This window comes from Pteronotus mesoamericanus, unplaced genomic scaffold, assembly GCF_021234165.1.
Source record: "Pteronotus mesoamericanus isolate MK-2021 breed Mesoamerican mustached bat unplaced genomic scaffold, CSHL_Meso_final scaffold_167, whole genome shotgun sequence".
NCBI classification, from domain to species: domain Eukaryota; kingdom Metazoa; phylum Chordata; class Mammalia; order Chiroptera; family Mormoopidae; genus Pteronotus; species Pteronotus mesoamericanus.
In genome coordinates, this window is record NW_026555308.1 from 31,829,544 (window position 1) to 31,847,414 (window position 17,871).

Consider the following 17,871-nt stretch of genomic DNA (forward strand, 5'->3'; position numbering starts at 1 on the left):
CACATTTGGCATTTTTAAGAGAATATTCTTCTGAGGACAACAATATGGGAGTCCTTAGCTTATAAATGAACTTGAAGCCATGAGCCTGAAAGGGATTTTCCTGGTAACATACGCAACATGTGAAGCAAAGGAAGGTAAGTCCAGAATCTTGGAGGTACAGATACACTTGGCAAGAAAAAAAAAACAGGTAAGAAAGAAGGAAAACAACTGAAGGAATTATGGATGAAGTCTTAGACACCAAGGAAGGTGACAATTTCAAGGACAGGACATTCAGTATTCAGCAATAAGACACTTTTGTGATTTTGGTTAAGAGAAATATCAGGGGTGCTCTGGGGCTAAAGAGGGATTTTAGTGATTTGGTGAGCAGGTGTCCTATTTGCAATAATGGGAAGACTTGTTTAGAGGACCCGTGTGGAAAATGGCAAAGACATTTTGCTGCTCTCCTATAAACTGTGGTAACAAAGCTCCTCCACAGGTGGGTAGAAGGGCCTGCAAGCCCGCCACGGCTACTCTCAAAGGGGTGCTCTGACTATATACAACCCAGGACCCATCTCTGTTGTATGAGAACTTGGCACAGAATGTTTCCTCCCCATCAAGAGTGGACAAGTCAGTCAGAAAGGGCAATGGGGATAACCTCTCCATTAGCCTACATCCCACATGACTAAAACCAGCAGGAAGCCTTTCTTCATTTTCTACCTGCCCAAGCCACTGTTAACTATTAAAAAATATTAAACTATGAACTATTAAACACAATAAAATAATAACTATTAAGACTAAAGAATCAAAATAGTAACTTGTGACAATGACAGCTGCCTTAGCTCACTGGAATGCGACTTGTGTTTACAAGATCCAGGGGAGAATGGTGGGATTCTGGTTTTGAGCAGTGTGCAACTTGTGAACATATCATTCTTACTTAACTTTTTAAAAAATTAACAAACTGTCAGGTACTGAGGAAAGTGGTGCAGACATTACTGTCCTTCACCCAAATGAGCAGCTAAGCCCTTCTGTTCCCCTCTAGCTGCTCTGCCATAGGAGGCACCCAGAGCTGAAGAGCCACTGTGACTTCCTGACACCCACAGAAAATTACTCTGTCCTCTGACTCTGAAGGAGATAATTCCTTTTTCTGATTTTGTTTCACAAAAAGGAAACTATTTACCACTCAACTTCCCTCATATATTTTTTAATATTCAAAGCATTATCAGAACTACAAAAATCATATGCAACCCCTGGCATTCCCTTATTTACTATATTCAGTCCTGAGCTGCATAAACATATTTTTCCTTAGATAAAATGAACCAATTTGGTGCCAAGTACAAATATGTGTGTTTATCATAATAATCTTCTCGCCTCTCCAATTTCTGAAAGGTCGGCATTACTAGATCTCAGCCACAGCCTGCCCGTCTCAAAGAGTCTGAGTTAGGAAATGCTGCAGGTGGAGCTTGCTCATTCCTCCCCTAGATGACAGGTATTCCTTTGCCTTCTCATGATAGTATTCATTTATTTCTTCATTCAAGAAAAAAATAATTTAATACCATTCTGCCCATACTTTTCTTGGGACCTTGAACACGCAAAAGCGTAAAAATAATTCCTGCAGTGAAGGAGCTCACGGTCCAGGAGAAAGCGGTAGTTTCAGCCCGCACCCCCGGGGGGATGGGAGGTGCTGCCCTTACGGCGCTAGGCCAGAGCTGGTGGCAGCTAGGATATCAAGATGTTTTTGATTATAAAGTTATTAAATTTAATTTTCTGCCATCAAGACACAAGTCTGGTCAAAGGGGGAAGATTAAAAAAGGAACATTTCCCCTCAGACCTACAAAAGGCACTGACTAATATCCCACACAAAGTGATGAGGAGAAATACTATATTTAAAACTATATTTATATATAGGAAATCAATGATGATATAAAATAAATTGATAACTACAGATATTAATAAAAACGTTACGAATGTAAGGGTTTTTTTTACCGTTTACCAGAGGATAAGCTTTCAACTAATGTAAACTCGTAAGTGGCTTTATTTATTCATACTTTTAAGAAAATATTGACAAGTTTGAAATATAAGTACTTGAGTATTAGGTATTAAAATAATATATTTTAAATATAACCTCAGAAGGGCAGAACCATGTCATGATTTCGTTTTGTTTCTCCAGTGCCTGGAATGCCGTAGGTCAGGCATTGCATTTAGTAGATTAATGTTTGTTGAAAAGCTGTGAGATCGCAGGAACCAGTGGATGTTTCAGGCAACTAAATATCCAATATTGTGTCTATATAATACCCTTTCAGGGTATTGTATGTTCCTTTTAATTGTGTAATGAAAGACAAAGTAATATGGTGCTTTTAGGTACAAGAGATGTGAAATCTACTCATTAGTAACATGACGACATAAAGAAAGCATAATAATGGACATTTAAATTTCATAATTCTTTTTTTTCATTTCATATCTATGTGAAATGCAATACAGTAACATTATAATTTTGGAGAAATGACCGAGACATCAAGACAAATTCCCCAGAAGGGAGATATTAGGCATGAAGGGACTTATTTAAAAGACCAGACAGAGTAATTGCAACTACATGTTCATTATGATTAATTAGAGTAGCCTAGAGAATCAAGTAATGTTTTGATAGAGGCTGATGAAAATCACCCTCTTTAGGAAAATAAAAATACTTGGTTCTTTTCACATACCATCCACAATTTGAGAAAACTACCTCATGGGTTTGATTTATCATCATAAGTAATGCAACATGTCTAAATTCATTTTTTCAAGATTTGCCATAAACCCTTGAATGAACTTGGAGACTTTTATATCATCTTATTTCACAGACAATATGGCAAAGATAACAGTTAGCTCCTTTCATTTTTCTGTGCTAACTCTTCACTGTAATCATCTGTTTATTCCCGAGGAAAACTGAGAGGGAATTATATGCCATTTCAACCACACAGTACTCTCCCCTCCTCTTTTCTCAGGCATATAATGTACATCTAATAAAATGTGTTGGTATGTAAAATCCTGAATATTTAATGAATAATTATATGTGTAAGTCATCACACCGAAAACAATCGACGATGGAGTGATATAACACGGAGTCCTCTTCCTACTTTTTGAAGTCTGTTCAAGCAGACATACAAGTAACGATTCAAACAATAAATGATAATATTGTTCCCTATTCACAGAAAATGATCTTCCTGCTCTGATGGACTCACTGTCATCAGGTCCCTAACCAGAGAACTGGGTGCCACAAAGACTACTTTCCCTACACCCAAATATATATTTAAAATCTTGTAGATTCTACCATGTTAATATTTTTATATACAACCCCTCCTTCCACCTACATCCTTATCTTTCACATTACCAGCAGATTAACTGCCAAAGTGAAAGCTCGATTCCGTCACACCCTGCCAACAACTTCGTATTTGTCTATAGAATAAATTCCTAGATCTTCTGGTGGCGCCAAGAGCTCTCCATGGTCTGGCACCAATCCACTTCTTATTTCTTGCAGTACCTTAAGCTCTAACCTCCCTTTCAGCCACATCAAACTGCTGGAGGTCCCTGAACGTTCTGGTCCATTTTGTTCATTCTGCTTTGATTGACCAAACACCAGAATGGCATTAATCCCTGCGTCTCAGTCATGTTTTTTTTTTTCAGTTTAACAGATATTTTTTAAAGACCTAATATGTGCCAGATTCTGCACTGTGTTGGGAATAAAACACATCACTCAAATGTGCAACCCTCAAGATCACAGTCCTGAAGATGTGAGTGAAATTAATCAATTATAATCTTGTCACAACCTCAACCTCCTGCCCACTCCTAATTCCTCACTCTGCTTCAGCAATCTGGCCTCATTTTTGACCTAACAGCCCAAGCTGGCTCCCGGGATTTACATGTTGTTCCTTTTGCTTGAAATACTCTTCCCCAGATAGTGCCAGGCATTGTTCCCTTTTCTTACTCCATTTTCTGACCAGATATCTTTTCAGTAGTCTGCTCTAGTAATCTTTTTCAAGGTAAAAGAATGATCTACTCCTCTGTCAGTTCTAATAAAAAGAAAATATTGATACTTATACATGCATTGGTTGATTCTCTTCCTCCCCTCATCAGAATACAGATTCCATTGGCACTAGAACTTGTCCATTAGTTTGCTGCTATTTCCCCAAAGCTCAGAACAGTGACTGGTAAATGGTAGGTTCTTGATATATAGTTTGTATAAATGAATTACACAGATATTTAACTATACACTGGGATGTTACACTAGGACAGTCCATCTATAATAAGAGCATAACAGATGGCAGAGGAAGAGAGATATCTGGAAAAGGTCCCTTAGAGGAGTGACATCGTGATGGTTAGACTAAGGACTGAAGAATAACAAGGAGTCACCCATGCTAAGGTATCACATGATTCATGGGATTTATAGGGAGAAAAATGTAATGAGTGATATGACCAATCTCTGAAAAAATGACAATGTATGACCCATGGACAAAATAATTAAAAATGTTTCTTTTCAGTATAATTTTTTTTCCAGAAAGAGATTATTATACACAAATTGGATATAATTATAAGGATTTTTAAAGGAGTGCCAAAGATGAAAAATAAATGTAAAAGTTATTTTGGACAGGGGATGATAAAATTCATCGCTCAGAAACCTGCTGCAAGTATTGGCATATGCAGATGATCAGTTAAGAATGGTGTGAGGATGCCATTATAACAATGGCCAACTTAAACTAAATGTGTTTGATAATGCCTATGCATCTTCTCTAATTCTGCTTTTTATTTTACCTCACTTAAAAAGGGAAGCCGTGCCTGTACATAGAGTTTAATTCTGTTCTTATGAAATAGACATGCTTAATACAACGCACAGTAATCTTTCTCCTAGTGTTTATAGTCCTTGGCAATGGCTTCTTGTACCTCATAAAATCGCAGCTGTCTCCTATCTACTTTCCATTTTATTTCCCCAATAATAATAACAACAGTATTTTTAGCGTCTCCTGTTTGTGGTTTACCAAAACAATGGCAAATTCAAATAAAGACAATTAATGTAATTTCATGCAGCGTACCCTAAAAACAGCATTTTCTGACAATTAAAATCCAACCAGGAGCTCATTGGTATTATCATGAAAGAAATTGACCCTTTTGATAGAAGAGAAGCAAGTAGTCACCACTCTATTAAAGAGCTGAGATAAATAGACATGATTAGAGCAATTGATTGGTATTTTCTGAGCTTCTGATGCATTTATTATCAAAATAATTTTTAAAGAATCTTTTGTCTTTCATATATCCTAAGACTAAAAGCAAGGAAAATGAACAACATTCACTACTTTTTTTATATTAAGTGCATGACTGGAAGAGGGAAAGGCAGTTGCTAAATTCAAGAGGAGGTTTTACTGGGTGTAAGAGATGCCTTTTACTGTAGTCAGAAACCCCCAAAACATAGATGGCTATCATTTGACACATTAAAAAATCAAGACTAATATTAAAGTGAGAAATATTAAACATTTTCATGAATGCTGATTCTATTCAGAGACACATATTGTCTTCCATTCTTAGAAACGAAACACTGACCAGTACCCAATGGGGAAAAATACTTCAGTCCCCTGAGCCATGGGTTATAACCTACCACAAGAATCTGAAACTCGTGATACTTTCTTAGCTGCCAAGCTTAATTCTGATATGCAACAGAATGCTCCCTTATCCTTCAGGGCCCCTAGCAACTTTTCCATACCTTGTTTTTCTTAAGATTTTAATGAAATTCTTAACTTTCTTTTCTTTTTCCCCTATCAAAAATGGTGCATTTACACCATTACCCCCTCCCTCCTCCTCTGTCATTTCTGTCAATTTCTTTTTTCTTTCAATATTGCTGGTTATATTTTCCTTTCTTTTTTGTTTTGTTGATTAGGTTCCATTTATAGGAGAGATCACATGGGGAAGGGTCAAATCAAGGGACATGTATAAAGGACCCATGGACAAAGCCAAAGTGGGGAAGGATTGAGGGAGGGAGAAAGGGGTGGGTGGGGCAGGGGAAAGTGGTGGCAGGAAAATGGAGACAAATGTATTTGAACAGTAAAAAAAAATGGTTCCTTAACTCGTAAGTACTATAAACAAATAATTTTCATTTAAGAGGGAACTAAAAATTTCCTAAAACTGCTTCACAAATATCCTAAGAGAATCATTTGCAGCTTGTAAGAAGTCTTTATTAGAAATGAGAAACATTACAGGCAGGCAGATTAGATGGCCCTTGATCAAAAGTAGCATCTGCTGTTAAGTCAGTGAAATATTAAGATTGTCAAAAGCTATAGACCATGTAGCATACAATACATTTAAATAAACAAAACCCTTTTAGAAATTATCATTTCCCTAAAGGAGTTGGAAAGTGAAACATAGGGTCCTTATGTTTGGTAAAATATAGTGTTAAATCCTAGCTCTAGCTTTAGAAATCTTTCTGCTCAGAGACCTAACCTTTCTGCCTCCCTGAGATTCAGAAACCCCCAGGCAGCAGAAGACAGCAGTCCAGACCTGACTGCTGATTGCAAGTCTGGCCCTCTGGCAGGCTGAAGAGGACATTTTGACCTAACCTATGTTTCAGTTCCTGAGCCGGAAGGTAGAATTATTCCCCTCACTACTTTTCCTAGGAGACTAGACAGAAAGATTCTGGAAAAGACTTCAGAGATGTCCTCAAGACCAGAAGAAATGACTCACCACCCTTACCTTAACTTTAACCAATAAGCTCCCAGCATTATAGAACACCCTATATAATCAGTAACTACATGCCATCAGGGATTTAGGGCTTTTGAGCATCCGCTTCCCATTCTGATGGATGGCACTATTCATAATAAAATAGCCAATATTTCTCCATTGCAATTCTCAGTGTCTAGTGCTTGGCTCTACTAGCACCTCGTGGGCGAACTCTTTCTGTTCTGTAACAAAAGCTTTAGGAAAATAATTAGGAACTCACTCTGTCTCTTCTATGCAGACAATGTTCTCTTCTTGCCTGGAAATTTCACAAGGCTGAAGCTTATTGGGAAGTTCACAGGTTTCAGAGCAGATCAGAGTTAATGGTCAAGTCACAACTTGGTCACTTTTAGCTGGGAGACCTAGAGCAAGTAAACTTAACTTCTTCAAGCCCCTGTTTCTCCGTTACAAGGGAAACGACATTTACCTAAAAGGTGATCAAGACAGCCTTACCATTCCCCTCAAGCCTGACCAAACTTTACACAGAATTCTTCCTGACTTTAAGCCTCTGACCTTCCTTTTCTTAGAAATTTAGGAAACTCTCAATTATAATTTTTTTCTCTGCCCCTTGAGACATAAATCTCTCAGCCTCCTTCCCCTGCCCTTCATTACCCAGGAATGTCCTTCTCAACCTGGAGCCAACCTTTGACACATAATGATTAGGAAAGACAGTCCTCTGCCCCTGTCTGCCAATCTCTGAGGGAGGGGAGGATCTTAACTTCTGCAAACACCAATTAGCAAATACAGCTGGCCAATTCCCCAGCTGCAGTGCTTTTCACTAGATCAAAACAGGGTGAGACTCTGCGCCTCTTGTTTCACGTGAGTTGAGTTCAGTCTTTTTCTCATAATTCCAAGCCTTTACCCCTATTGCAATAGTCTTGAATAAAGTCATCCTTAAATGTTTAACCCATCTGGTGCTATTTTTCTTTGACAAGCATTGTTATAAGGATTAAATAAAATAGAATATGTACAATTCCCAACATTGCATATAATATTTGTAAATATTAGTAAGTAGTTGCTAGAAGCTTTCTCTCCATCTCCCTCTTTCAAAGCACACCATTCTTTGAATAGATTTCTCTGAAAATCCCAAATGCCTCTTTTCAAAAATCAGGTACAGGTATGACATGGCAGTTAAATAACTTTTTAAAAAAATCCCTTGCCGGTTTTTTATTTTTTGGAGATGGGCGGAACAGACGTCAGGAAGGAATTTAACACCAAATTCTATTTCCAGCACCTGCTGAAGTGGCCTGAATGGCCTGCACATTAGCGCCAATAACCATGATGGGGCTTTGACAGCTGCATCCTGGCCAGAGAGCTGAAGGTCTCCAGTCCAAGCCCTGCGCCATCTGCCCCACATTCCAAGCAGAGAAGGCAAGTAGTGTGTTCCCAAAGCCAAACTGCAAGTTTCCTCTTTAGAAATTGATAAAAGGCATAAAGCAAGAATTTGTAGGGGTGTCATCACATCAAAAGGCATGGAGATGATATGTTCAAAGCATTATCAAATGAAAACCTTGAAGTTCATTTTTGTCTAAATGTGCTCCAGAGTTAAAACCAAGAATTTCTTCTTCCAAATCACTCTCTACGAAACTAATAAAATACAAGTCACTCTCAGCTTGATTTTCATGAATATGAAATTTGTCTCTTCTCTTTTTATTCTTTAATGAGATTACTCCTAAGACTGGAGCTGCTTTTATATATACTTTAATTTGAGAACATTTCTCTCAAATTTGGTACATAACTGTTAAAGGGGAATGATAAAAGATACAATGTGAATTTTTGAAAAAGGAGTGAAAATGAAAGTGCTTTTTTCAAAGATGCCCTTTCTATTGTTCAGTAAGCAATCAATGACATATGAGGATCTTCTCCGTTGGAATACTTGAAACTTTTTTAAGATTATTTTACAACTTTTTTCTAATCCACATCATTTTATGACAGGCTCCAGTTAAGTGTTTTAATTGGCAATATTTGTTTCTAAGTGTAATTATCAACCATCAAAAGAGAGCACTGTAAATTATTTACAATTATTGCCATCTTTAATATTTAACACAGAATTTGAATACTTTTAATGTTGTGTTCTTATTGCTTGCTTATGTCCTGAATGTCAAAAATGACTTTTATTTCCTTAGCCAAAGAGAATGAAAACAAAAGAATAAAGACAAATATGAATTTTGTTAGAGCTAATGTGGAGATAGAAGTCTATTATAAAAAAAATGAACAATCAATAGAAAATATAATCTTGAAGATGTTAATGAAAAATATTTTTCTAAACAATAAAAACTGACTTCTTCCTTTTTCTAAAAATAAAAGACACTTAAAATTTGTTTAAAGCATATGTGAAAAATACCAAGGTATACATGAGTTTATTATAATTAATTAACATGATTTGCACAAAGTATAATTTGAGAGAGGCCATGAAAAATATAAGATTTGACAATGGCAGAATGTTATATTTGATATTTCAGTTTAAATGCACCATCAACAAACGTGGGTAACTGCTAACTAATAAAGAATTATTGTCATAAAGTTAGAATATCATTCTATAGTCATAATTCATTTAGAATAATGGATATCTAAATACATTACTGATAAACAGATTTGTTAAAATGCATACAATTAAACTTTTGGTCCTTGTCACAACTTAATATCATATTTTACTTCTCACCTTTTGAAACAGACACTGACCCAATGAATCAAAGAATCTTTGAGCGGTAATACTTACATAGAAGACATATATTCCTTACTTAAACTTAACTTAAATGGATCTCTAGCTCAGGAATTACTTTTTTAATGCTGCATTAACTGAGACAAGATCTTAACACTCCACAGAAACTCTAAAATACAAATTTCCAAGTACATACCTATCTCTTGCTCATTTAGGAAAAAGATGTAAACAGACTCTAAAGTACTGAAATTAGAATAAAATATTGTAGTGTCAGATTTATCATTGTCTGTATACTGTTATTTAGTGGTTTGTAATCATGTTGATAATCTAGAATTACCTGGGTAAATTTAAAACATACTGATATCCAGGCCCATCATAAAGATATTTTGATTTAATTGGTTCAGGGTGTAAATCCTTCCAGCTGATTCAGATGTTTAGACAGCTTTGAGAGCCACATTAGTGTAAGCAAAGGAATAGGTTCACAAATTCCAAAATATCCCCCCGCCATGGTATTCTAGTGTCCATACCATAAAATGTTAAAATGTTTAGACACATACTCTCAGATTTCTTCATCTCACCATTTGGAAAGTGAAATCAGGTTCTCTAGTACCATTAGCAGAGTCCTTCTGTAGGAACTAGGGGCTCTTTCAGATTTGTCAACACATCCCTAGGCCAGGAAAGGAGGGGAGAGCGAGCCTCCAGCCAATGGAGTCAGTTTCCCACACCCATAGAGACCACGGCCCCCATCACCGCCCATTTCCAAGATCCAAGATCAGATGGAAACTCTGCTTTCCACTCAGAATCCGCAAGTGCATTTTATCTTTTCCACAATCTTCAGTGGTGTTTGTTTCCCCTCCCCCACTCTTTTAGACCCTCGTGCCTTATGAAGTCCAGAAGGCAGTGTAAAAGCCTGCGTTGTTGTATGAGGTTCTTTGTTTGAATTTTGATGCTAAAATCATAACATGAAACACAATTCTGTATTTGCTTATATAAGCCTAGATGAACCATCAAGATCTAACTCACTATAGAAAAGTTCCAGATACCTTAAGGTAGTATAGCAGGTCCTTTAATAGCTCTTTGTTCAATGTTCTTTCATTATAAAGTTGGTAAGAAAAAATTGCTTCTCGCTAGGGCCCCTGTGTGTGGAGTTTACATGTTCTCCCCATGTCTATGTGGGTTTTCTCCAGGTCCTCTGATTTCCTCCCACATCCCAAAGATGCACAGGTGGGGTGAATGGGCATATCTAAGTGGATCCAGTCTGAGTGTGGGTGTGGGTGTGAGCATGCCCTGCAATGGAAGGGTATTCTGTCAAGACTGGGTTTCCATCTGCTTCCTGGGCTTCTGGCGATCTGGCCACTGAGGACCCTGCCCTAGAATTAAGCAGGTTGGAAAATAATGATCTTACTTTTTTCATTCATCTTTCTAAAATGTATATATAGGTCACACTTATTTCAGTGTTTAATATTAGAAGAGTCTTGGGTCTTTATTTATAAGTTTGGTGATGCTTTTGCCCCCAGAAATATGCCATAGGAACTTAACTCCTGGTTATGTTAATTAGCCTATGGTAAGTAGCAGTGATTTCATTATATGTAAATCATTTTGCTTAAAGTCCTAGTTTCTAAGAACCTGTCAAGACATTAAGTGAAGACTTAAGAGTATATACTGCCAAACCCAATTGCATTCCTCTGTTCCTTAAAGGGCTATCGTGTATCAAAAAGTCAGCAGTTATTTATATCAGCGTGTAAGTTACAAGAAATCCAGAATAGTTTCCATCATTTCATGGATTTGTACTAACCTAGGCAAACACAAATCAACCACCAGATTAATGAGGAATATGGGTAATTTGGCAAGAATATCACAAATTAATGAGAATGACTTGCATTTGTCTGAGGTTTTATGGTTTGTAAAGAATTTACCCATTCATTAATTCATTAGGACATTATAACAATATGTTGGGAGGAGGTGGTACCTTATATTTCTAGGAAAAACAGAGAGAAGAGCATTAGGGAAGTGGGTGGTAGTGGAGCATGGTTAAATATATCAATTTATCTACAGTAAAAAAAAGTGTAAAACCAGGCATTTTGAGTAACAAGTAGAGGGCCAAGACTTGTGAAAAAATAGACAAAATAAAGCAAGGGAAATGGACATCATTTCTATTTTTGTGACCACAGAGGGACATGTGCTGAAAAGTTGAAATTTGGGCAGTTAAACAATGAAGATATGACTGAATGTATAACCCACTGTGTCAGCAGAAGAGCTTTCATCCCAAACAAACAACGTAATAAAATTTAAGTAGCAACTGTCTATGCTTCCATCCATAGTCTACTTAACTCCAACCAAGAGGATGTTATAAGGAAGAATTTGGGAGGTATTTCTGACATATGCAAGGAAAGAGGTACAATAATTTGGTGAGTCTCCCTATTCAATACCTCTGAAGGCTGTAGACTTGTGGAATCCTGAAGTTGCCTATCCACATAGCCATCCACCTTACCTGCTTTCAGCATTGCTGCCTAGGAAAGAGTGGAATCTTACAGTCCTGATGGCTTAGACATACACGTGTGGATTGTGCAATTACAGCATCCTTCTGTTGATATTCTTCTCCTTGCCATTTACATGTAAAGAAGGGTTGGGTGAGCTCAGAATATATAAGAGGAGAGGAATAATTAATGACTCAAGAGCCCTATTAACTTGGAAAGAGTGGCACCATTATCTTCATTTAAAGCAAGCCTCAGACCTCATTAAGCAATTTTACCAGAGACACTTAGAAGGTGATAAAATTGAGACACAAATCCAGTCCTCTGGTCTTAAATGTATGTTTTTATCTTAATATACTGCCCTTTAAGTTAATATTATAACTCCACACATCATAATTTCCATCATCGATGACCTAAATTCTATAAGAAGATTTTCATATTTCTTTGACTATTCTGGATAAATACGTATGTCTTCAAATTAGGTTTACCTATCATTATGGGGACAATTTACTGAAAAAAATCTCTATTTGGGCATTTGACTAATGAAAATTTAATATGCTAAAATGTTGAACTACATAGTGCACGCACAGAACACAAATAGGGTTGGTAAAGGCTGTCATAAATCTCATCCCTCTTCTTAATAAATGCTGTCAATTTCCTCTACTGAATTTTTAGCAGGGCCATTGTCAGATTCACTTCTTTCCTTTCCATCTTTGTTTAAAATAAGATGGTGTCCTAATTTACGGTGGGATTAAATGAACATCAGGAAATATGGAAAAGACAAAATGAGGTCTATAATAGTCTATAATATGTTCATATCACACACACACACCAACAGTGGTGGGAGGACCGGTGTTCACCCATGTGGATCTTTTCTCTATGGAAATGTGGGGACTATAGGCAAAGCCACATGACTAGTTTTGGCCAATGACGCATATAGGGCCTGGTGGTCCTGGAAGGGGGCGCCTGACCAGATGAGGGTTCCACACCATGAATGCAGCCTGTATGACTGAATGACTTCAAGGGAGACTCCTGCCCTGGAGAGTATTTTGTTTTCAGGACAAACTATGAGGGAGCAAGGTATAGCCTGGATGCCTCTAAGACAACTGATGCTGTTTGTTACTTCAGCATGGGCTAGTCTATCTTGACTTAAGCAGAAATACATTTATTTTTCTTATTGCATATCTTCCAACAACTTCTTCAAGCAAGTTTCAATGAAATGACCTTCATCTCTAAGATGACCTATATACAATGCAGGGGCTGGGCTTTAGGCATTTCTGAAAGGCAGCAAAGTACTTGGGCTTTGGTGGCTTCCTACTTGCCTTACTGTTCTGGCTGGACAACTTCTTGCCTCTACAACACTGGGTAGCAGGTCTGTGGTGCCATAGTTTCCTCATTTGTAAAATGTGAATAATAACAGTGTCTAAGACACTGGGTTCTTATCAGGGAGAAATAATGTTATGAGAAAAAATAATACATACGGAAATGTGGAAGTGTGTTTGGCCTGAAGTAAGCACTTGATAAGGGTCAGATATCATGTCTTTTGAACATCAACCCTAACCCGCTGGAGGGCACACATTGTTTTATTCAGCTGGTCCAAAATTTTGATGATCAGGATAATTGACAAGTACATTATCAAATATCTATAGGCTAATCACAAAAGGATGGAAATTATTTTATTAGAGAAAGCTCTAATGCAGTGTTTTTCTGTGGTTCCACAGAGTGGATCTACTGGTTTTTTTTTTTTTTTTTTTTTTAAGCTGTCAGGGTGAATGTTAAATAGATAAAAATCAAAACCAAAATACCAGTAATGGAAGTGACACATTCAGGGTCAAACAGCATTAATACTATGAAATTAGAGCTCCTTAGGGGAAGAAACCAAAATAATCAACAGCCTTTGAATTTACAGGAAAAAAACTGAAAGGTAGAACCGCCAGGGCAATACATGAAAAAAATGAGGTTTGCATTATTCAGAAGCTCATTCATTTTAGACGGTAGCTAAATTGCCTGAGATCACTTTCATATTCTGCAAAGATCAAACATATTAAGAATGTCAAAACAACATTAGGTAACCCCTTTCAAGCGTCAAAATAATAGCTAAGAATAAAGGAAAAATTTGCCAAGTTCGGGGCTATGAAGAACACAATTAAATGGTGATGTTGTGGGGAGAAAATTATGGGTAGTCAGGCTGTCACTAAAATACCAACCAACTCACTTACTAAACGGTTGATTTCAGTAAAATGATACTGAGATATTAGATTTCTTCACTTGTAAATAAGGATAATAATAACTATTATATACATTCATATGAGACTTAGAGAAACTAATGTATGTAAAGTTCTATAAAGCAAAGTTTTATAAAGCAGTTAATATTAGCTTACCTATCTTTGATCACTCTAAAAGTTATAAATTATAAGAAATATTTCCTCCTTACTTTCCCATGGACTTCACACAATTCTATATCCTTTGTTGATTTAACTATATTTTAACGCAAGGTTTATTTGCAAATCTATTTTATGTTACAATTTAATTTTTTCCCAAAAGGCCAGAATGATAAATCCAAGAGTTCCAATGAAATGGCAGCCTACGTGTTTGTGATTCCACAGAGAGGTGGCTAACTGCAGATTTATGTTCAACACTGCTGCATGCCCTAATGGTAGCATCATATCTGCCATTATTTCAGAGTCAGGCAACTTGAATGATTCCAAAACTTCAAAATGTGTAGTCTAAAAATTTAAATACATTGTCAAATTGACCCAGAAAACACCATGTGATTTTCTGATATGTCTATTAATCATCAGAGTCTGGGCATTTCACCTAATTATGTGATATGAATTTTTATTGCTCATACATTATTCCCTAATGTAGACAGCATCAGATATGTACTAAAGGCCAAAACAGGGTTTATAGCGTGATCTTCTGCTACACGTTTGAGTTCACATTGTAGAAAGATGGGCTACCGACAAAGAGGTGGGAGGAACTGAATCAGGGCAATTACAAAACTTGACATTGCATTTTTGCATATATTCTATGGAAAAAAAATTCAGTCAAGGTAGTGATTCATGGCTTGATAACACTATTACCAGGGCAATCACATGTGGAACTACTCAGGCTTTCCTTCACAGAGGATCCAAAAAGAGTTATAATTAGAACCTGTAGATAAAAGGTCTTGCATAGTTCCAGAAACTGTGTGTAGCTGCTGTTCTTGGTTGTGCTAAAAGCAACTCAGTTACTGATTTGTCCAAAAAAAAAAAAAAGTTATATAAGACAGTGTTTCAGTCCTTTATTTATTAAATAATTAGATGCAGGTATAATTCAAACACAGGTATTTTTATGTTAACGAAATCACTTCCGTTAACAGCAGACTATTTTTTTTCTAGAATTATTAAACTAATGAGGGGAGGTAGGAATATAATAATATCAAATTGGAAGAGTGAGAAATTTCTCTTTTTGTATGCCCTGTATTTTTGAGCCCATATTTTATATTTAGCTTAAGCATGACCTAAAATATGTTTTATTTCCTTTTATAACTGCTATAACTAGTAGGAAATAAAAGAGAACTTTGGTCAATTTTATTTTCCTTTTGCCTTGTATCAGTAGGAATACAACAACCTCCCATCACAAAAGTGAGACAATCTTTGTTTAAATCAACAAGATAAAACCTTTCTATTCCAATTGAACTAATGAATGCTACATTTTATTTTATTGTATTTTTTTATTTTTTATTTTTAAATTTATTTACTTTTTAAATACATTTGTCTCTGCCTCCCCTCCACCACCACTTTCCCTTGCCCCCTCCCTCCTTCCCTCCCTCAGCTCTTCCCCTTTGGTTTTGTCCATGAGTCCTTGCTATATGTTCCTTGACTTTCCCCTTCCCTTCCTTTTCCCTGCCCCTCCCTTAATGCTACACATTTAAAAAAAACATATGTTCTGCCTATCATTATGAATGGATATTATCATAGGCAGTATTACCATTTTATATTTTGTAGAAACATCACTTTCAAAGGAGTATGGAGGTTGGCTCTGTGTGCACTGCTCTATATGTGACTGAAAGTATTCACATGTATATTGTGAAAAAAAATCTTTCTTTAATGATTTGAGGAAAGCATTTCTGCTCTGGGCATTTCAGGAGTACAAAATATATATCATGTGTTACGATAATTTAATGGATGATGTGCAGAGCCTGCAGTTCAGAATTTAAATTTTGAAAGCAATATTGGCTGATTACACTAACGGCACTACCACTTACAACACTTTAATCATGAGATTCCAGAGAAATATTGTGATGCCCTGTGTTAATTGCTTTCCACGTTTTACAAATTTATGTAGATTTTAAAGACATAGCTAAGTTTCAGTGAATGCTACCAAATCATCAGTTGGGGAAAAAGAAACAAAACAACCTATTGGCCCAATATATCCCATTTTTAATGGAAAAACATTAATACATGGAGCAAATAAACTCAAGGGAAACCTGACACTGCTGTAATCTAACACTTAATCTTGATTACATAATTAACTATAATAAGAGAAGGTCAGTAACTATAAATTTTTTTAGGTTGGGATTTAACTCAGTTTTCTAGGTCAGTAGTTACTTAAAAATTTGTTAAATAAAAACAGGTCTTGCAGTTGGGGCATATGTCACAAATTATGCTTAAAAGGATGTTTTTTCACGGGGCAGGTCTGAGGCAGAGAGATGGATTTAAACCTCAAAGGTCGTGATTAGGCATCTGGCTCAATATCCATATTCGACCAGCTTGAATTATCCAACTTGTTTGACTTGCTTTATTGCAAAGAAGTTACCTACTCAGTGGATGATTTGTAGTTGCTAAGAAGCTCTACTTTGAGATCCATATTGGTTCCCAGATATCAACAGGAGGTCAATGTCTGACCTCCTGTAAATAAGGTAATTACTGAGTCATAGTAACAGGCTATGGAAGAAAGATGAGGTGAAGGGATAAAACTGCATGTGTTCTAAGAATGTTTATAATATCAAAAGGTCTAACACTGGATAAATATTAAAAAGAAGGTAATTATTTAAATCTAGAAAACTAATGAAACCCTGGGTTTATTTATTTCACGCTAAATGGATGCATAAAAATTTAAGAATCTATTATTTTTGTATTCAATAAATCAATTATTTGCTTACCTGACTTATATTTATTAAATTATACTAATTATGCAATTATTATATTTTTAAAAACTCATCCTCTGACAAAGGCTTTACTGACAACTGATTTGATTATGACATTCCTTGATTATTGGTCTTATGTTTTGTAACTTTCAGAAAAATTAGATTTATTCTCTTACATTACCCTCATGTCCAACAAACACAGAACAAAAGTCTTTCTGAGTAAATTTTGAACATGACTATCATCTTTGTTTTTACTCATTTGATTGTTCATTTAAAAATGCAATGCCTATTATGTCATTCTGCCTAAAATATACTAAAATCTTTTAATGGGAAGTTATTAAAAATAGTATTCCAAATTACCATGATACAACTTGAAAAAGGCAACAAAGAAATATGATTGAATACTTACCTCTCTGTAGCAACAAAAATTAAAGCCATAGTTTAAAAACTTTCAGTACTCTTAAGTTGTACAATAAACAAATTTTCACCAAAGATGACTGCCTCTACTCTGACCACTTAATGGACAGTATTGTTCATGCAGGCACCTGTCATCATGATTTTAGAGGAGATAAACTCATTTCTAGTTCCTGGGCAGAATATCCCATCAGTCCAAATCATGGCATTTGGGAAGTAAACTTGGTCCATGGGTGAATAAGTGACCTAAGTCGGCAAATTAGACTGAAGAAAAGAACCTTTCCTGGCTGATAGGCAGAAAGGATTTATTTGCTTCCTTCTACAGAATGAATAACAGAACCCTGGCATTTTTCAACTCTTAGTGGAATCAGCTTAAGCTACTGCTAAAGCACCCTGTTCCAGAAGCATCTTTATTTTTCCTTATGATTCTCCTCTAAATGGGGTTCCCTTGGGGGGGCAGAGAGCTTGCTGAT

General features: G+C 36.2%; 1 protein-coding gene across 3 annotated transcripts in view; it reads right to left on the minus strand.

Moving 5' to 3' along the window:
* The window catches only part of PRR16 (proline rich 16), a 260,062-nt gene that overhangs the window by 71,540 nt on the left and 170,651 nt on the right, over window positions 1-17,871 (minus strand). The window lies entirely within an intron of this gene.